The sequence below is a fragment of the Seriola aureovittata genome, chromosome 13, assembly GCF_021018895.1.
Source record: "Seriola aureovittata isolate HTS-2021-v1 ecotype China chromosome 13, ASM2101889v1, whole genome shotgun sequence".
Classification (NCBI taxonomy): domain Eukaryota; kingdom Metazoa; phylum Chordata; class Actinopteri; order Carangiformes; family Carangidae; genus Seriola; species Seriola aureovittata.
In genome coordinates, this window is record NC_079376.1 from 21,758,865 (window position 1) to 21,781,607 (window position 22,743).

General features: G+C 41.1%; 1 protein-coding gene across 4 annotated transcripts in view; it reads right to left on the reverse strand.

Moving 5' to 3' along the window:
• The window catches only part of LOC130179910 (leucine-rich repeat and fibronectin type-III domain-containing protein 2), a 153,652-nt gene that overhangs the window by 88,006 nt on the left and 42,903 nt on the right, over nt 1-22,743 (reverse strand). The gene's annotated exons all lie outside the window — the stretch shown is intronic.

The following is a 22,743-nucleotide window of genomic DNA, read 5'->3' on the forward strand; positions in this document are numbered from 1 at the left end:
GAAATGGCAACGATTTTAGACGTTTGTGCGGCCTCTAATGCTTTCATGTCCAAACCTGGCTGAGGTCCAGGCTTGGATTCATTCTGTTAGGGTTACTGTTATTTTTGGAAGAATTGTTTAGATGCATGAAAAAAGAAATTGACCTGACATATTTGTTATGATTGCAGGTGGGATTTATCAGGGCATGAAAGAGCTTGTTCTGAATCGTGTTGCCAAATGTGGGATGGTGCAGCAATTACTAAAAATTACAGCTTGTATTTAATTTGAGTAATGATTTTCCAAAATCTTCCAAATATTGAATGAATTAAATCCAAACACTGCAAGCTCTTGCATATAACACAGTGACTGGCTGAATTCATGTTGAAGGAATCTTGTTTGTTTCCATATTCAGCAGTGTAAAACCACAAGCTGTAGTTTCACTGGCTGCAACATATCTGCTTGTATACATTAACAAATGAGATGCAATATGTTAAAATGGTGAGATTTAGAAGGGTTGTGTATTTTTAAAATTTCTGAGAGTCAGGCTAGCCGTTTCCCTCTACTATTACTCTTTATGCTAAGCTGGGCTAATCACCTCCCTCCTTCAGTTCCACACTTACAAAGGTCCCAAATTGCATAAATGTAGATTTCCGTGTCTTTTTTGATTATAAAGCAGGTCTAGGTTCTGCAGACAGCCTGTACTCAGAAACAGACTTAAAACCAGCCGTAAGGACTTCCGTAACCTTGTGACGTCACAACAAAGCAGTCACTGACTTCAGCCATGCCCCAAGCCTGGACCCACCATCCAGGATAAGCCCCCCCCCCTCCCTTTTTCTTTTAAATTAAAAGCAGAAAACTGTTTATCCTGACATCACTCATGCACTGTGCTTGTGCCTGAATTTCGTTTTAAATCGACCATCTAGATATTTCAAATGGATAAAATCTATGATGTATATATTGATAGGGATGAGCCAGTTTTCAGTGTTGCACCGCCACTTCAGGTTATCCTGATAACACGGCTGCAATTTTTATCATTCAAACATTTGGATTCAGCTCCAATAAGAAGGATCTCTTAACCTTGAACCCCCTGCCGCTCCCCAAATGTTGCTGCCCTGCAGGTCATGAAATGAGGCTGTCCCATCATAGAGCCTTGGGTCAACATGATAATTGGGGGCGCCTCTTTGTGTCACACCGACTTTGCGAATCACCTCGGCGTGTTTTCCAGCCAGGTGCCTGCAGCATACATCACTCAGCCAGCAGCCAGCTTCACTTGGAGCTAAGCGCTGCGCCAATTATTGCATGACACCGTCATCCATATCTGTTCTCATGGAAATTCATAATTTATGACACATCCTCGTTTCTGCCTCTAGGGATCTGAATACTATTATCCTGCTAAAGTGAGATCTGATTGGGCAGCTTCTATCTCAGTTGCTCCTTTGAAGTCTCATTTCTTCAAGTGCCCTTCTATAGTCTCTATAATGTATCATCATCCAGCAGAGGAGACATCCTGTGAGCCGGAGCAACACCAGCTATTCCTCTCTCAAAATGGCAGCCGCAAACCTCTGGCTGAGAGTAAATGCTTTGGGGTGTTGGAGTTAGTGCAGAGATGTTTGAAACCATATATCTGGTTGTAGACTGACAGTCCCTCTATCATCCTCTTTATTTTGGCCTCGATGTATCCCCCCCCTCCCCTCCCCCCAAAATATACAGCAGAAATAGCAAAACCTTGTTCCACCAGCTGCTCCCATGCTTTAGACTTAGACCAAATAAACACAATGTGTGTTTCAAGTGATGTGTATACACTTCACATGTATTTGTAGAATGTGGTCATATTAAAAACTGCAAATTATTAATCCTACCATTTACCCTAACACTTATTATCGTGATTTTATTTTAGTCTTCTTTAAACATAAATCTCCCTATTCTCATATTGACTTTTCAACCTTAAAATTTACATTAGCTTGACTTTTCAACCTTCAATGTGCTAAACTCCATTTAGCTGATGCTAATTAAAAAAAAAAATAAAAAAATGTACAGAATGTGTCATTAAGCCTCCGGGTTGCTAACAGCTTTGTGAACTCGCAGAGGAGGAAAGGTTAATAAGGAATGTTACATGTTTCAATGCATCATTAACATATGAGTCAGCAATTATCTGTAATGTAATGAATCATCTTGTCAGGCTTTGTAGAGTGGATGGTTTTTAAATATGCTATACATTATCTCTGTCCTGTAGCTTTTAATAGAGATGCCTCAGTGGTAGTTTTTAAATGTTGCTTCAGAAAAACAGTGAGTGGCATTTAACATCCTTCCAGTATTTAAAGATTTTGGGCAAAAGATAATGATGCTGGCTCGGTGGATGATCTTGTGTGATTATTCCACTGATAAATTAAGACTTGATTGTGTTGTATTATTCACACAAAACTAGAATGTCAAGCTGTAACTAATGGCAATAAGTGGTGAGTTTTGTGGTACAGATGGTTAGACGGGCTTTGTTGTCATGGTTACAATAATAACTACGTGGTTAACTATTCCAAATGGTCATGAATAATAGAAACAACATAAACTGCTCGTTTCACACAGGAATCAAACGGCTAACTTCCTCCTGACGCAGACCATGTCGCTCTATATTCGCACTTTTCTCTTTGCTCCTGTTGTTAATTACTACGGCCACTAGACGTTGCCTAGCAACAAAACATAACTATGGGTCATAACCTGCTGCACAGACGACCTATTGTCTTGGTTTATTTACAGGAGGACAGTCTGTGTTAAAGTTATCTTTGTGCTTTTTCTTGCCTGTCTTCAGTTATTACCTCAGTCGTTGATAACACACTCACAGTCATCCCACCTGTCAAACCCCGGTCCATTTACTCCACAATATCTGTCACAATGACTGATGAAAAATGTGATGGCTCAGAATTCATCTGTTTGTACAGATGGATATCAGATGTAACAACGACTTCCTTTAAAAGTAGGGGAAAAACCAGTTAACTGCTTTGTGACTGAATAGGTTTTAATTTCAAAACATTCCTGGGCCCTGTATGAACGGAGCAACACTAAAACACACATCTAAGGAAGTGTGTTTGATCCAGAGAGGTGTTTAATGGTAGGAGACAGGCTGCGTCTACTTTTTTATGAATTGGGGGAGTTAAAATGCACTCACCCACCAAGATTTCTGCTGGGCAACCATAGCAACACAAACGCATCAGCTTGAGTCTACCCCCCCCACCCTCATATTTTCTAGTCTATTGCCTTGTCATTCTACTGCCTCATTTGAGCCTCTTTCCTCCTCTTTGGGGGGGACTTCGGCAAATCCATTAGCAAAAAAGTTTCACTGAGAAATCTGCAGGAGCGCACCAACTCTCAGGAACTTTCTACTTAATGGTTACTCCCACAGGTATTGCCATAATTCTCTTTTTTCCTCCCCTACTGAGGTTTTTTTTTTTTTTTTTTAAGTTAAAACTTTTTAGTCAAATACATTAAATTTCACTTGTCAAACCTTCTGCTTCAGAACCAAACTGAAATTATAGAGTGTTTGTATGACTCATCAACTGCAGAACACACGCAACAAAACGTACACAAAGTTGCTTTATATTTTATATATACACATACACACTCACCATGTAGCTTTTGACCCTCTACAAAGGTTTCGTTTTGTCACTTCTGCAATAAGTCAATTAAAAAAAAGGTTGAGTTGTGTGACGTGTCATCCAACCACAGCAGAGGTCTTTTGGTTTGGCAACAGTCAAAAGGTGGAGAGACGAACCTGCAATCACAGCCAACGTCTGCCTGCCTCCCTGACCTCTCTCAGGGCTGTCCTACTGGGGTCAGCCCTATGTTCCCACATTTCTTAGAACTTTTTTTTCACAGAAATTTTTGAAAATTAGGGTTAGGGTTAGGATTAGGGCTGTGGGAATATAGACACGCCCCCGTCCTACTTGTGCATGCTAAATGTTGGCATGATGCACTAGATCGTTGCTGTGTCTCAAATCAGATACTTCAGGCAGTACAAGTAAAAACTTCTCTGTGCATGCCCCCCCCCCCCCCCCCGCGTCATGTAACATGGAAATTAGGCCACAACTGAAAATATGTTGGTGGCCCGTCCCCTTCTGCTAGATAGCCAAGACGGCAACTGCTGAGGCTGAAGTATTTTACACTAAATGTTTTCACCGTATTGAGTGCACCCTCCAGGTACTTGCAGTGCATTGTATGTTGCCTTACTTGTCCATGTGAATGCACTCTAAATAGCAAGTCTGCAAATTGAGACATAGCACCTGTCTTTTGGGCACAACTGGACAAATGAAGCAGAGTCTGACTTCAGGCAGCGCACTGAAGTGATGCTTGTATCAGCTAATTGGCATCAGCCGCTTCACAACAGCTCTTTCAAAGCTGTACTACCAGTAACATTCATGCACACGCACAACACAGACATTACAACTTTATACGTTTCACTGTCTCTCTGCCTGCTGCTCCTCATGTTTCTGTTTTTTAGCCCAACCTCATTGATTTTAACGGGGTGGACAAAATAATAGGAACACCTGTCAAGATAACGCGATCCAGTTCAACAGCGGCACAGACGGCATTCTCCCAAACAGACCATACAGTCGAAGCAATGCCTCTTTGACGCAACAAAACTTGAACATTACAACCTTCATGCAGAGAGCGCTTGTTTCACTATTGTTGTATTAGACTGCAATTGTTTAAGCTTGGGGTAAAGCTAGCTGAAATGCATACAGCAGCACTTACAGTAGGCCTACATACACTGTGCACAAAGTTCTCAACAGCAAACCCTCAGACGAGCCAGGATAGCCAGTGACTGTTGAGCTCCTTACACATCTGCCTGCACTTCTTATTACCTGACAAACATGCCAGTATAATAGACATTGCATGCATTGCTACAATAATGTGGTAATGGCCAATTCTGAGCAGCTGGGAAGCAAAGGGGAAACACTTCCGTTGCATGTATCCACCGAATGATATTTTATTACACTGGTAATACAGGTGCACGTTATTAGGTGAGAAACACATGTTCTTTGTGGCAATCAGGGATCTTAAAAGAAGATTCTCATACATTACATTGTCTCATTCTCCCCACAGTAGTGTTAGCAACAGAATCCAACACAATCTAACAGGCCACACTGATGCAACAGCCCTAAGGTGTAACGACACGCATGTCAGTCCCACTCACTGCGTTCTCCCTCCATCTACTCGTGTCAAAACAGATCTGTGAATGAGCTGCAGCAAACTAGGCTGCTACAGTGAGCTGCAGCTATGAATGGGTCAGTATTTTATAAACTTGGCAGTTACTTTAACCCTTGTGTGGTGTTCGGGTCTGTGGGACCCGTTTTCATTTTTTATCAAAAGAAAAATTATATGATTAAGTATTTTTTCAAACCCAGACTCATTGGCCTTGGCTCATTTTCTGTGAAGAATATTTATCAGAACACATTTTCAATGACCACACATTGTACACCCCCCCTACACATTTCTATTACATACAAGATGTTCGGGTCCACTGGACCCGGGGCTAATAAAAGTATGGAAATTGTTGTACCTTCACTCTGTCCTCCACCAGTCTGGGCCAGCTGTTAGTGTGTGTGTGTCTGTGTGTGTGTGTGTGTGTGTGTGTGTGTTGTGTGTGTGTGTTGTGTGTGTGTGTGTGTGTGTGTGTGTGTGTTGTGTGTGTGTGTGGTGTGTGTGTGTGTGAGTGAGTGAGAGTGTGTGAATGTGAGTTTTGTGTTTCTGCCACTGCCATTCCCACACAAGGTTGCAACATTGTTGCAAAATTCAAGTACCAACACCTGTCTGCTCTCACATTCCCGTACATCTTACCCTCTGTATTGCGGGAACCAATCTTTATTTTCTCATAGTCTATCCAGCTGCAAATTGGGGGCGGGACACTATAAATATAGCTTTGCCAGTGTGGTTCCTAATCACAACTGATCAAGATGGCCAAAAGATTCTCTGTTCAGAGGGCCTTGCAATTGGTTTTTGAAGAGAGTGAAGCTTTTGATGATGATGTAGGCCTGGAGGAAGAGGTTTCAGAATGTGAGGATCACATTACTGAAAATTCAGAGTCTGACAGTGACTTAGAAGAAGCGTATGAGATTGAGCATCAGCTAGCTCCAAAACAAAGATGCCATTTAGGGGCCACTGCCCCTTTAGGCAGTATATACCATCTACACCTGCAAAATATGGTATAAAGATCTGGGCTGCCTGTGATGCCACTTCCTCATATGCTTGGAACTTACAAGTCTACACAGGGAAACCTGATGGACCCTCGTGTGTTGTATAGGCTGGTATGAAAAGGCAATGTGTTCAATGGGGCTGATGTGTTGTCTAAACTGACATGGTTACTATATGTGTTCAGCTTGTGTTGTGTAAACTGACCTGAATTTGTTAACCTCCTAAGACCCGAGCTCTATACTTTGCTATATAGGCTGATTGGGACCTGAGAAAAATGATGTCCACATATGAGGACATTAGTTTTAAATTTCGATTACTGAGTGGCAGTATAATATCCTCATATGTGGTCACCAGGCCTTTGTTGAGAAAAAGTTAGTATTGTGGTCTAGAGAACCCAAAATGTGAGGTCCACATATGTGGACGCCAGGTCCTAGGAGGTTAAATTTCAAATGGTGTTCAAATAAATGAAAATCAATAGTTACAAAAAACCTTGCTTCATTTGTAAATTTGTTGAATTTTTTCCAATCATATCTTGATTGTTATTGATTTTCTTTTTTTATTACATTTTATTAAAAAACAAACAAAATCGAGTAGCACTTTAATTTGTAAGTGTGATCTAAGAAAGGTAAAGGGCAAATATTAACCATAAAAGTAAATGCTGTTTACTGTATATTGCTTGTAATTGAGATGAAGTAAACATCTGTTAAGTATTTTAATAGAAAATTGTTTGATTGTGTTGAATTAAACCCCAACAAATGCAGCGGGTCCACCAGACCCGCCAACACTGGCTGAGTAACAAAAATATGAACATCACACAAGGGTTAAAGAATAAAAGAGGGGCACCAAAGTAGGTCTACTAGCCCTTCAGATTATTCAACATGAGTCCTACATAGAGTACGTCTTATGCATGAAAGCACTAGGTCCATGCTTGTCCAAACCTGCTCCTTCAATCTCCTGGCTGAAATGGATTCACCTGCTCGTGGATTTACTGCGCTCCTGGACATTTCTTGATCAAAGGTACGCTTTCCAGACTACTGCCTTTGAGAGGTTTTAATACTTGTCTACACAGCCAGCCATGCACATTGATGATGACACATGCGGGGCTTAATGTGATTTCCATGTTCTGCTTGTCAGCATTACCTGACAAAAAGCCTGTGGACTCATTTAGATCATGCATACTACTGATCTATGAAACGTGCATGTGCAGACAAACCACAGGGCTGAGGGCGTTCACTGAAGCTGAAGTGTTTTGGTAGCTCATGTGCAAAAGGTAGACGCCATGGTGAATTTGATTTACAACTCTTGAGCCAATAGCCGAAGATTTGCTCGCAGATCTACAGTGAAGCTGTGTATTAAGCCACGGGTGGCGTTAAGAAGTACTTGAGAACCACTACAACCACTGACTCCACATATGCCCTCTCAGGTCACGGCTCAAATTCTTATCACAGTCAAGGACCTCGCCTCTGCTCATCCATCTCTCACTCTTTAACTCAGTCTACAGTATGAGCATCTTGTAATGGTTGAACACACTCCGACTGGCTTGTTTTTCTTCCTATGTGCTCACTGGAATGTCACTCAGCTCACGTCACGAAATGAAATTTCTGTCAGCAGGATGAAAAACACCGGGTGACAAAATATATATATATATATATATATATATATATATATATATATATATATATGCTCTAGCAATTGCTCACAACCTGCAATGAACTGTCAAGCCACAAGGAACTCTAACCTCTCTGTGGTGTCCCGGTGTCCCAGCGCACTGCGAGACAATGCAAGGAGGAAACAGCAGGAGAATAATGAGGAGGGAAGGAGAGAAAACAGGTCCTTCTGTTTGATCAAGAGCCGAGGTCAAAGAATTCATTTAAATGGCTTCGCTGCAGAGTGCGCCGATGAACAGACACTCCTGCAGACACAGAACCACCAGATACACACATACAGTGCAACTCACTGCTTCTGCTGCTGGCTGCTAATCATTAGCAGCCTTTGTCTGACAGCTGTTGGAGATTGCTACAGCAAAACTCTGTCCCAGTGTTTGTCTGAAATTGTCATCCTAGCAATGATTAAGTGACAATGCAATGTATCTCCTCTACATTCAGTATTTTGTATAGCACACAATAATGAATACTAGGGCTGAACAGTATGCAAAAAAACAAAACAAAATCGAGTAGCACTTTAATTTGTAAGTGTGATCTAAGAAAGGTAAAGGGCAAATATTAACCATAAAAGTAAATGCTGTTTACTGTATATTGCTTGTAATTGAGATGAAGTAAACATCTGTTAAGTATTTTAATAGAAAATTGTTTGATTGTGTTGAATTAAACCCCAACAAATGCAGCGGGTCCACCAGACCCGCCAACACTGGCTGAGTAACAAAAATATGAACATCACACAAGGGTTAAAGAATAAAAGAGGGGCACCAAAGTAGGTCTACTAGCCCTTCAGATTATTCAACATGAGTCCTACATAGAGTACGTCTTATGCATGAAAGCACTAGGTCCATGCTTGTCCAAACCTGCTCCTTCAATCTCCTGGCTGAAATGGATTCACCTGCTCGTGGATTTACTGCGCTCCTGGACATTTCTTGATCAAAGGTACGCTTTCCAGACTACTGCCTTTGAGAGGTTTTAATACTTGTCTACACAGCCAGCCATGCACATTGATGATGACACATGCGGGGCTTAATGTGATTTCCATGTTCTGCTTGTCAGCATTACCTGACAAAAAGCCTGTGGACTCATTTAGATCATGCATACTACTGATCTATGAAACGTGCATGTGCAGACAAACCACAGGGCTGAGGGCGTTCACTGAAGCTGAAGTGTTTTGGTAGCTCATGTGCAAAAGGTAGACGCCATGGTGAATTTGATTTACAACTCTTGAGCCAATAGCCGAAGATTTGCTCGCAGATCTACAGTGAAGCTGTGTATTAAGCCACGGGTGGCGTTAAGAAGTACTTGAGAACCACTACAACCACTGACTCCACATATGCCCTCTCAGGTCACGGCTCAAATTCTTATCACAGTCAAGGACCTCGCCTCTGCTCATCCATCTCTCACTCTTTAACTCAGTCTACAGTATGAGCATCTTGTAATGGTTGAACACACTCCGACTGGCTTGTTTTTCTTCCTATGTGCTCACTGGAATGTCACTCAGCTCACGTCACGAAATGAAATTTCTGTCAGCAGGATGAAAAACACCGGGTGACAAAATATATATATATATATATATATATATATATATATATATATATATGCTCTAGCAATTGCTCACAACCTGCAATGAACTGTCAAGCCACAAGGAACTCTAACCTCTCTGTGGTGTCCCGGTGTCCCAGCGCACTGCGAGACAATGCAAGGAGGAAACAGCAGGAGAATAATGAGGAGGGAAGGAGAGAAAACAGGTCCTTCTGTTTGATCAAGAGCCGAGGTCAAAGAATTCATTTAAATGGCTTCGCTGCAGAGTGCGCCGATGAACAGACACTCCTGCAGACACAGAACCACCAGATACACACATACAGTGCAACTCACTGCTTCTGCTGCTGGCTGCTAATCATTAGCAGCCTTTGTCTGACAGCTGTTGGAGATTGCTACAGCAAAACTCTGTCCCAGTGTTTGTCTGAAATTGTCATCCTAGCAATGATTAAGTGACAATGCAATGTATCTCCTCTACATTCAGTATTTTGTATAGCACACAATAATGAATACTAGGGCTGAACAGTATGCAAAAAAACAAAACAAAAAACAATGCATCATTTTGAGTCACGATTTCAGTTGGAATGGATATTTTTGCATTTTCACTGAAAGAACATAAAAATGAGGATGTGAATTTTGTTCGAGCTTGTTCTTAACAAGCACGTCTGAAGAACATGATTGTGTTAGGATGTCAGGACCCAAACGCAGGCAACAAACCAGGCAGGAAGGTGCAATACAAGTGCTAAAGTACAAACAGAACTCACAAGAAGGCCGTCAGTATCCAAACACAGGAGATATGACTAACAGGAACAGGATCAGCTACAAGCACAAAATCTAAATGCCGAAAAACACGAGGGAAACAGGGCAGGAAAGAAAACTTCCCCCACAAGGGAGGCAAGGGTGATTGAACACGGGTGAAACACATTAGGGCGGGGCAGGCAATCACATTGAAGGGAAAAAAAGGACAAAGACAGGAAGTAAAACTAACATGAGACACACAAGGGAAGTGATTACAAAATAAATCAGGAAATTAACAAATGTCCAAACAAAACACAGAGTCAACATTAATAGTCCTGTCAAAGCAAAGCATGACAATGATTTGCATCACACTGCCTCATTTATTGAATGTTGTGACACATTTTACTTTTTATCAAACAATTGTAGCTACTGTGATTTTGATATTGCCCATGGCCATATTGTGCTAATATTCCAATTAATTGTTCAGCCCTAATGGATAAATCATTTATTTATGTGATCAGGAAGCACATTTAGAGTGTAAATAAAACCTTAACATCACATGTTGACACTCTTTATCTATAACAATGAAACGCAGACTGCCACCGATTTATTTCCCATTGATTTCTTATGATATTGTGGGGACAAACTTGCACATCCTGTGTCATTCATCGGTTGCGATGAGGAAAGAATGTATTGCAATATTACATACAATGCAGGTGAAATAGATCCTGCTATCTTAACCTTAATGTTTGCTATTAGAGGCAGTCGTAGTTGTCAAAAGAATGCATTTTCTCGGTTCTGCTTGTCTTCACATAAATGTATGTGGACCGGTCTTTTCAATGATTACTGAACAAATGCGACATCTCACTTTACACCCACAAGAACTGTTTTTAATTTCATGGTTGTGGGCTTTTCTCTGCCCTCACTGCAGAGGCATCAAGAATCCATATGCTCGGGTCACATTAGCAGAAGCACACGGGGCACACAAACATGGACATAATATACTCTATTGCATGTTAGCCACCACTCTCCTAACCTCACACACAAATGCGAACCAACCCACACCTGTGAATGCAGCACACAGACAATAATCATATTGGCTCTAAGTGTCTGTTTGTGACTTTCTCCCCATGTGAGGTTTAAGCCACGTGCCTGGCTCTTCTCATTAAGCTAATTCAAGGCTTTACTCAGTGGCCAGCTTTAAATCCCTAGCTAAAGAACACTATGTAGCACAAAGAGGTAATGAGGGGTGAACCTACTTTGTGATGCCACAAAAATGCTTCTCTGGGTGCTGCCAATGACTTAATAAGGCCAGCCTTTACTCACCTAGCATTGCCAATACACAGCAGCCACCTGTTTATGCCCATAGGTGTCTGTGGATAAAAGGAAGTATGCCTTCTGCTCTCCTTGGACAGAAGTCAACAGCCTCCCGACACACTTAATCCGTCCCGCGGAAAGTTCTCATGAATTCACAGGTAGACTTTCTCGGCAAGGCTTAGCCATCACAGGGCAGCCTCATCTTCTATATTTCAATTGTGCTTTTTTGGTGGGGGGGGGGCATTATCACAGCCAACCTCCCTCTCCCCGAACGCTACAGCTGAATGACTTCCCTTTTCTTTTTTCTCGTGTGTTCACTTAACTCTTCCTTCAGGAAACCCAAACTGAGTCGAGCTTGGCATTCAGAGAAGCAATTTGTTAAAGGACTGTGGAGTGCTCTCGTCTAATGTTTCATTAAATTATCCCTATTCACCCGCCTCTAGTCTGTAGTAAAGCCTCTTATGGCGGCGCTGGGATTTCGAGCAGCGGGGCTGGGGTCACTTGCAATCTGATATTTCTTTCCGTGGATGGGATGGAGAGTGTTTCAAAGCCACTCTAGCTGGAGTTGTATGGGTCAAGACCTTGTTTTTGCCATCATATGTGACACTGTGTTCTTCCTGCTGCATAGCAGAGGCGAACACTGACAATTATGAAGCTGCAGCATGAGCTAAGTGAGCTTTGTTGTTTCACATATCGATGTTTAGCTCCATGTATTTTCATGGTCGTTATCAGGTTTCTTGTGTGTGAAGGAGCTCATTAATTTTCTTGTACATACACTGTTCTGCTCTCACATACTCTCACAGACACCAAACACAAACACACACACACACACACAGACACAAACACACACCGACACACACACACACTCAACCCCTGCACATGCAAGCGTACGTTTTTCCAAAGGCAGCACGTCATAAGACAAGCTGCTGAAGGTTGGCAGTACCTAGCTTCCCTCTACATTGTACTGCTGTCAACTGCTTGGCCTTTCCCTTAAGGCGGAGCCGTTAGCATCTGTGGAGGCTGTAAAGCTGCTATTGCTAGCATAGCTCTGGTGTGTCCTCAGGCAGTTGTTGGTGTTTCCTACAGTTTGCTTATCAAAAACAGAAATATGCTTCCACAAAGCCTGAGGCAGAGTGGTATCTCAGAGGGCAAAGGCACATACTGCATCATGTACCTACAACATTTTGCCCGGATCGCATTTGATCTATAATGGATCTGTGCTGCTAACCACCCGCATTTAAGTTTTATGTAGATTCTGTGTAAAGCCATGCAACTCAAATGTGCTACAAGTCTCTGGAAATCTGCTGAAGGGATGAACCCCATTCTTCCAAAAGATACTCCCTCATTTGGTGTTTTGATGATGATGATGGTGGTGGAGAGCGCCGTCTAACACATCGGTCCTAAATCTCCCATAGGTGTTCAACAGGGTTCAGATCTGGTGACTGCGAAGGCCACGGCATCCAAGATGCCAGAAAATTTTAACTTCTGGCCCAACATAAGCCATGCGCCTGAGTTTAGCCCACATACTTGGGCAGAGTCTGACTGTTGTCCTCCAGTATTGACTGACGGCTGGAAGATATTCTGTGTGTGAGCCAGAATTACTCCAGATGTGGAAGTACCATCTGATAATCATGCTGTATATGGGCCAGATTCAGGCCTTAGAACCAGGCGTATACTGGGCCAGAAGAAAACAAGCATTCTGGACCAAGTATGGGCCAGATTTATTTTGCTATCTGGGATATGATTTACATAATTTTCATACTTATCAAACCATTCAGTGACCCCTTGTACCCCATGGATGGGGGTATTGTCATCCTGTTTCTCCACTCATTTTTCAGGTTTTACTTTTAATTTGTCTCCTGTCTGTATCTGTGACATCACCCATAGGCTTCTGAAGAGCGATTCTGAAGCTCAGAGTGACGTGCCCCACCATCAACTCCCAGCTAATCCAAAATTGGGCAAAGATTAGGGGCGTGTGTGGAGCCGAGACCTTGGTGCATGCCGATTTAGTAACTGTGGCAAGCACATGCTCCCGTTAGCATCGTAAGCACAGATGGGCGTCTTGCTCAAAGGCTAAAGCTAATTCATCTGCTGGCTAATTAGCTACTTGAGAAGTGAAGCTAACAAGCCAGGTATGGTGAGTGCAGACACTGATACCTGCTAATTATTGCTAACATATAAATAAAATAATACTAGAATTTCAACCACCTCAAAATTCGGAAGCACAGACTTCCTCTGCTAGTCAATTAACTGTACAACAAGCCTGATTATTTGTCCAGTATTTGCATGAAAATCCTCCAAAAGGTGCAAACACCACAAACATATCACTTGGGCCCTAAGGATGGAGAGACTATCAACCTGTTTCTTCACTTATTTTTTAGGTTTTTCCTTTGATTCGTCACCCATCTCTACATTTCTATGAGTATAAATCAAACAGTGCTGGCTTTACTGCATGCGTGCAACACTGTCGCCCTGATTTAGTGCATCTGCAGTGATACGATAGGGGAATAATGGATTCTCTCATTTGAAATTAATGAACCTTCAATGGAGACTAATGCATTCCATATATGATCCTACATCAGTTTGTGGCCTCTGCCGTGTGTCTTCCCTTCTTCATGAGCTAGATTTTAAATTCTTCCAACCTCTGGAGATAAAACCTAACCGAAGTCCCACGCTCTTTTCGCCTTCTTTGTATGCACACAATGCATGTCAGCCTCTTCCAGTAGCATGCATGAAGCTAATCAGCTAATTCACTACCACACACACTAAGCTGCTCAAGTGCATTTCACTACCGCCCTAACCCGTTTACAGTAAGGAGGGTAGGTGTGGTGGCATGTTTCCAAGGATAGTGGCCTCTTTCCTCTGCTGACTATAAACCCACACTATGATTTCCATTCCAGTTAGTACATGTGTGGTGTGTTAAGAGCAGACTTAACACATGATGCTTAATTGAAGAACAACAGCAGGCACTTAACCACAATCCTGCTGCCTTCTGTATCTCACTATTCACTGCTGTACAATTACTCAGAGCTCTTTTAGCATCCACCTTCTCATGCAAACAGGAAGAGAGAGGATAATACACCAGCATCTGCCACAAATACAACATATCCAGAACATTTTGTCTCTGCAACCATGGATATTTCTTTACATACAGTGCTGGCACGTCCTGAATAACTATCTGCGCAGGAAACCTTGCTGATCAGCTGCATATGTTGACAAGGTGAAAATGTTTTACCTCTGTGACTGAACACATAAAACAAAGCTGCTATATTATGATAGCACCTTCACATAACAGAGGGAAGTGACTCAGAAATTGTTTATGTGCCATAAGTGAAAGTCAGGATATCTCAACCTTTTTTAGCCATGCAGGCAGTGAGGGGTGACAAGGTTGGTCTGTCAGTCCACCACTTTGGTTCAGACTCATCTATCTTAAATACTACTGGATTGCCATGAAATTATGTACAGACATTCATGGTCCCCAGAGGATGTTGACTTTGATTGTTCCTCTGACTTGTTCTGTTGTAACAATTGTTTGGAATTGCATGAAATTTGGCACAGAAATATGTGCCCCTCACAGCATATAATGTTCATGTTGCTAATCATCAGGTCAAATTATTTTATTTTTCTAAGGACAAAAATAAGAATTTGAAAAAAATATGAAAAGGAAGAAAAAACAAATGTAAATAAATTTGAAAAAAATTAATGCCTGTACATAAATTAATTAATTATTTTTTGCGGGAAAAAAAGTTATTGTTCTATATTTTCTTTCTTTCTGTCTTTCAGGGCTTCCGTAGATTTATGACTAAATATTAATAATAAAACCCTAGTTGGCTGGATACTCAGCTGAGTTCATGAAAGGATGGATGTGTGCTAGGGTACTGTAGATAAGATTATTGTGTGTCATTGTGTCTTTTACCTCCTGGCAAATAAAACAAAGGGCTTGAATATAGTAAAAGAAGAAAGGCATTCATTAATGCTTCATGTTTTTCTTTCTCCCTGATGATGATGGAAAGAATGCCTGAAAACACAATTAAAAACATTCATGAACAAGTAATGACTTTACCCTTTCTGCCCAGCTGCTCTTTGCCTGTAGCTGTAGTGTGTTGTTTTTTGTCTTTGACAGTTTTCTTTGAATGGTAGCCAAAGCCAACTGAATCTGGCAGTGAGTGCCCTTCACCTCACTACTCCTTCTGTAGACTACATCCTTGTATCTTCTGACCTTTGGTCAGCGCTGATGCCATTGCTTATGTACGTGTGTGGCCGGCTGGACACTTCACTCTTCCTCACTTGTTTCCCAGAGCGATGGTATGGGGCCTCGTAGTTGAGGAAATTGATGCACATCTGCTACGTAGGCTGATGTTTCTTTGGTCTTATTTCTTAGAGGCTTTACTATTTACTTTATTTCATAGCTTGATGCATCATTTGAAGCAGAGAATACAAATTCTGCTGCTTCAGAGAAAACAGACTCAAAGCAAATATTTCTCCAAACAGTCAAATTATGAGCAGGGCAGTTGAGCTCCATCAGCATCCAACGTTTCCTAAAGCTTTCAACGTACTGAGAAATATGAGCACCAGATATACTGACTTCCAATATATTTAATTACACACTACATCTTTTATTTAAACAGAAACTCCCCACTTACAGTTGCTTTTAAAAGCCACTTGACACGATGCTTCCTCTCACTTCTCACCCAGTGAAGTGTAAGATTATTTGGCAAACCGTAAGTACACCACCCACATGAACAGCATCTGTTGCTACATTTCCCACAGTCACACTGTTGAGCCTCACCAGACATCCTGGGACCAGGGGAATTTAATTTAATCTATATTGTTCTTGGATTCACTTAAAGTAAGTGGTTAATCAATTATTGATTATTTTTTTTCATCCTAAGGAAAGAGCTATAAAAGGCCTCAATATCAGCTCAAGAGATATTTGATGGTCTAATATAAAATCCTTTTTTCTACAAGGAACTAATTTACGCATTTTATCCTCTATTATTGTTCTGATATTAATCTTTCTGATATTAATCTGTCATACTGTCCTCAAGCCTGCATGGCGAGCCTGTGCAGTAGCACTGTCTTGGTGTCTGTCTAGATGTTAGACATCAATTATCCACAATCATAGTCTGAAAGCTTCAAATTAATCTTTTGTGTCCCCTTAATATCTCCAGCAAGCCATAAAATCAAACCGTTTCAATAGTTATTCACAGATTAAAGTCGTCATCGCATATAAATATAGCACAGTATTGTGAACAGCATCAAAATGTGCAGCTTTAATTTGGCTCAATCTAAGTTAAAGCTGCACTGATCAATATTTTTATATCGACAATGGATCAAATTCCTATGTATAACAAGAAAGATGATTGTTGTGACAAACACACAGAGAATTATCACCTCAAAGCAGCAATTTTCTTCAGCTCTTCGACACATTTTAGCATCTTTCAGCTCATTAATTTGGGTCATAGCTTTACTGTTTTGATTCAGTCCCACCATTAGTCTAAGAAAAGGCCCTGACAGACATGGTCAACAAGAAGCAAACAAAGTTAGCAGCTAGCAGCTAGGGGACAAAATAAGAGTTAAATGGAGAGTGAATATCGGGTTTCCATTGGCCAGGTGGACAGAAACACAACTCCAAATGAATATCAGGTGATAACATCGTATGTCAGGGCTGCGTTATAGGGCGTAATAGCTTACTGATCATCAACCATGTGCCCAAAAGATTAATTGATGCAGCTATTACTTCCACTATCCCTATATCTCAAGTACATGTGTAGCAAATCTCCTACGAATATCACACATGTATCCTTCTATATTAGTTGCAAACAAGACGAGAGGATGCAATTTGCTGAGCACCAGTGTGATACGGTACATGATGAAAAATGATGGAAAAAAAGAGCGTTGCCCTCCATTTACCATTTGTCTCCATAAATATAACAAACTGTTATGTTCAACTCTGATGCATTCGAAATGCAGACATATTTTTCATTCTGCTCATTCTGCTCCTGGATATTTTCCAGCCCTGCTGGCTGGTAGTTCTAGCCTTGACATTTGTCTGGGATTAAATTTGAGGAAAGTTGGCCTTCACTCTCATGTGCCCTTATAAATCATTAAGTGTACAAAATCTAATGTGCTTAAGTTTCATATGCATTAGAATAAATCATGGGAGATTCAGACACAACCCCAGTCTCAATTTTATACCATAAGTTTTTCAAAACCAGCAGGTGGACTATGTACTACAAGCAACTTTGAGAAAATCTTCATTCCCAACAGAACTGAAACTGCTCCTGTGGTCTATGTCTTTTGGTTCATGCATTGCTGACATATGTGTATAAACAGTACATATGCACATTCACAGACAATGAAAAGCAATCGCACAAACCATGCTCAGATAAAATAGTCTTACTGACAACAGGTGTTGGATGTCCCAAAGCAACATGGGTAAACCTTTATACACTTACTGTAAAAAGCTTTTCTACAATAGTTTGTGTAGCCTAACTTTTAAAAGTGATTTTCCTGGTCCACCACGAGGCTTGTGCTGGAATATCATCAAGCTTTATGTTTGACCTTTTCTCCTTTATGAGCCAAATTACAGCCTGAGGATCCTCAGGCAGGGTGCAGTTTGTAAATTGAGCCTGACAATGAAGACTGATTAGGTTTCAATGTATCAGTGGAGCACAATGCCTGAGGAGATAAGGCAGTTTCTACACTCACCCTTTTTTTTTAATGACTCCTGAAAACATCCATCCATTATCTAAATCCACTTATGCTCAGCAGGGTCACAGAGGGCTGGAGCCTACCCCAGCTCACACTGGGCGAGAGGTGGGTTACACAAAAGACAGGTCAACATATTATCACAGGGTTAACATATGAAGACAGGTATCATTTCAAACCCAAATTTAGGCAATGTAGAGTAGAGTCCTAACCTAACCTGCATGTCTGCGGGAAAAGGAAAGAGGCACACAGAACACACACTAACTCAAAGGCTCCAGGCCACTCTACCACCCCCAAATATATTTGTATTTATTTTTTTTACTTATGTTGTTAAAGACTTTTTACATTGCATCAGATATGATTTATATCTTTCCAACATGGTACAGCACTGAGAAACTTTTAAACTGCCACATATTTTCAGCACAAATATAAATGAAATGTCAGAACGCATCTGCCCCCTGGGCCCTACACCTACAGCGCTGTAGAAAAGAACAAATAATTACATAAACAATTGTGACTGTGAATAATATCAAAATATTATCACATTCCTCCTTTCATATTTTAAACATGAAGATGAGAAATGGTCCAGTGCCCTGTCTGTTAGGACGTTTTGGACTGTGACCTTTTACAGAGAGAGCGGAGCTGCTGCATGAGAGGTCATTAGTGTTCAGCACCATCACCTGTCATCTGCTTCAGATCTGAACCTCTCATTACTTGCTTGGCCAGATACCGACATGTTAGCCTGATCCTCTTAGTGAAAATTTGCAGGTAAGTTGGTGGCTGGATGAATGGACCTAATTCTTTGTGTCTAAAAGTGGTGCTCCACTGATTTTTTAGTTCTACACTTCTATGAATTTGGGGGACACGAAGAGACTTTTAGTCCCTAGTTTGGTTCAAACTCCAGCAATGCTGGATCCTACACTTCCCATAATGCAACATGATAACATCTTTCTTTAGATCTTCCCTCCCTGGTAAACACCCATTCAAGCTCCCGTAAAGATAACGCTGATGACATCACTATTGTCATGGTTATTTTCTTTGACTTGACATACCTCCTCCAAAACTACAAGATAAAATACAACCGTCTTCATGTCTAAAATTGGTGAAGTGACCATTTAAATTCACAAACTAACTTTTTCATCTATGTGTGAAGATCCTTAGTTTCAGTGTCATCCCCTCACTCTAATGAACTCCTGCTTCTGCTTGGGCATAGCTCAGGAGGTTTGATCCCTGGCTCCTCCAGTCCGCATGTCAAAGTGTCCTTGGACGAGATACTGAGCCCCAAATTGCCCCTGCTGTGTCACTGGAGTATGAGTGTATGTGTGATATAGATGTGTTATACATATTTGAGTGCTATATGCATGTGTGTGTGAATGGGTGAATGTGACTCGTAGCGTAAAGCGCTTTAAGTGGTTGTCAAGACTAGAAAAGCGCTATATAAATGCAGCCCATTTACCATTTACCATTCTTAATTCATCCATTATTAAATGTCAGATATCTCATTAGCTAAGCTTCCTTCACATACCGTGGCTTTGTGTTACTGTCTGAAACAGAGGGTGTGAGGACGTGTAAGGGCAGCCAGCTTATTGTCGCAATGTGGCTATTCAAACATCAGAGTCTCAGTTTCCGTTTTAGGTGTCTCAGTCACCTGTGTTGTGCAAAATAAGAGAAAATGTAAAAAAAACTACACATTTACTATTAGCAGAATCATCTATAATATTGTTAATGGCATTAAATTTATCTTACTAAGAAATGTGGCAATACAGACAGGTGACAAATTGTTGAGTCACCTTGTGCCGCCAGAACATCTTCAGTGCTCCTGAACACCATTTTTCCGAAAAATATTCCCTCATTTGATGATGTGAGGGTGCTGTCTAATTGATCAGTCCGAAATCTCGCATTGGTCAGTGGATTAAGATCCCTAATACATAATTCACGGTTTTTCCTTTAATCTTTCTCCCATCTGTATCATAGACTGTAAATAAAGATGGACGTAGGCTCTGTGACGTCACCCATAGGTTTCTGAAGAGTGGTTGAGTGTGGCAGGTCTGCCATCACCATCTTGGCAGTGCCTGACTCCGCCTACCTTCTGGCTTATTCAAAAGTGGGCAAAGAGGTGGGGCGTGTGTGGAGCTGAGACTCTGGTGCATACCAATTTAACAACTGTGGCAAGCATACACTCCTGTTTCCATCATCAGATACAACAGCTGGGCTTCTTGCTCGAAGGCTAACCCAAGGCTAATTCATTTGCTGGCTAATTAGCTAGTTAACAAGTTAAAGCTAAAAGCGAGGCATTCGAGGAACTGCAGTTTTTGGCAGTTCCGTGTTGGCTTCATTTTTCCTCTCCAGATGTTGCCACTTGGTCTATATGCTTGGTGTTCACTTCAGTTTAAATGGCCATTCAGGCAGTTAACCAGCTGAGGGGAAAACACTGTTAGTCTGTGTTTAGTTCCACCTGTGACATGAGAACTTCCTACATCGCTTAGTGCTGGAGATGAAGGACTATGACAGCTGAAGCCATGAAGACACAGCTAATGCTAGCTAGGCCCAATCCTTTGCATTATGGAGGATATACATAACAATTAGTGAGCAGGAGCTGCCAATGAGGTTTTTGAAATAACATGAGCAAATCTCTATTGGGAATGCCAACTTTAGCAAAGCAAACTAGGGTTAACTAACTTTTACACGGCGGTTAGCCTAGCTTCTTTGTGTCCATTTTCTAGGTGGAGTACAAACTAAACGGCATGATGTGCTCTTCCATCTGTCTTATCGCTGAAGGGCCTGGTTATAAAAGGTGAAAACACCTTGTAACAACATTCTTAGGCTACACAGCATGATGTGCTCCAGTCAGCACAGTGCACCACAGGTGCTGATATCAAGGCTGGCTCACAGATGTCACTCAAAACAGTTTTATCCTCTTTTGAAAAACTTAGCACCATAGTTTCAGCATAATTATAGTTTATATTTTCTTACACAATAGGAGAGATCAAGTGAAATTTCAGTACATTTTGTACACTTGTAGCTGATTAGGCAGCGTTTTGATTAGAGGGTCCCCTTTTTGTTTCTGTCATATGTTCCTCCAGCACACATATGGCAAAGCATACGCACCATGATGTGCGCTTCAGGAGCACGGGGGTGATACACAGTTTTACTGAGTGTGAAATGGTGGTCTGCATGGCAACAGCTTGGAAGTGGAGGTTGAACTTATATAAAAGAGTCAGGTTTTAAAACTCATTCAATGAGAAAAGCTTTGGAAAATATTTTTATAAAGTAACAATGTTTGAAAGGATGCAGAGAAGTATTTTTTTATAATAATTGAAGCTAAACAATCAACACTCACAAGGGTACATTTAATTTGCAAGCAAGTCTGACTCACATGTTACACAATAACTTAGTGTTAGCTAGCGAGGCCACGCCTTTGTTGGAAAATCAAACGCATCTCTAATCGTGCACAGCACTACTGTCGAACTCCTGCATCCTTGACTTGACCTCCACAGTGGAATAAACTGGTGGCACAAAGCTTTAAGCTTTCCTTTCACTCCTCACTTGCAGTCCACAAGCACACGTGATCACTCTTGAATTAAACATACACCAGTGAGCGCTTGCTGAGAGGCTAGGCTACACCTAGCAGACAAATCCCAGTCCAGAGATGTGTGTTTTCCCTCAAGGCTTAGTTTATTCATTCATAATTCCATTAACCTCAATTAGACATCTGCTGACTATAAGAGAGCACATAAACGACTCTAAATGAGCCAGATTGTCTGCAATAGTTGAATGAAATGCACAGTGTATCTGCCCTTGAGATCTCCCATTCACTACGGAACAATGAAAATTAAAAAGCTGCACATTGCTGGTGTTCTTAACTGTCTGTAGAGGCTATGTGGCTACGTAGTCTTTTCAAGAACAGTCTAGACAGAGACTATTTTTACTCTCTATTGTATGTGAGCAATTTAACCTGAACACCCTCTATCTTACTGCCTCTCTGTAGTCAAGCAATAACTAAACCGAACTTTCTTTAAAATTGCGGTTGCCTCTAAATGCGAACTGTTGCAGCTGTTCAGGCTCTGACTGAGCTCCAATTCAGTCCCTTTGTCTCAGCTCCTATTCATCCTCCTTAACCTCCATGCTAAACGTCTATAGTACCTTGAACACCTTTGGACTTTGGCTCTTTTGTACCATTATCTTTGAAAGTTAAAATGATCAACTGAAAAAAAAAGATGACCAGAAATGGAGCAAGAACTCCTCCTCTGGACAAAAAAAAAAAAAAGAATCTCTGAGAATATTTTTCAGAGCTTCTTTCTTTCACTTTAATATTAAAACCAATTTTCCGATTCTTTTGATGGAATTGCTAAGCCAAAAGCAGCAGATGGTAGAAAATATTCATTTTGAATAGGCACAATTCTGTGAGAAGATTGATCTATGAGACCATGCTTGCTTTCTATTGTGTGCATTAATTTTATGAGATTTTATTCTCAGTCTGCAAGTGTTTGGTCTCTCTTAGAAAACTGCTTAATTCAGCCATCCTGAATAGCAAAAGACCAATTTCTAAAGTTAATTTTGGTGTAGCCAAGCACTTGTACAATGTTTCATACATGCATAGAGACAATGGTATGAA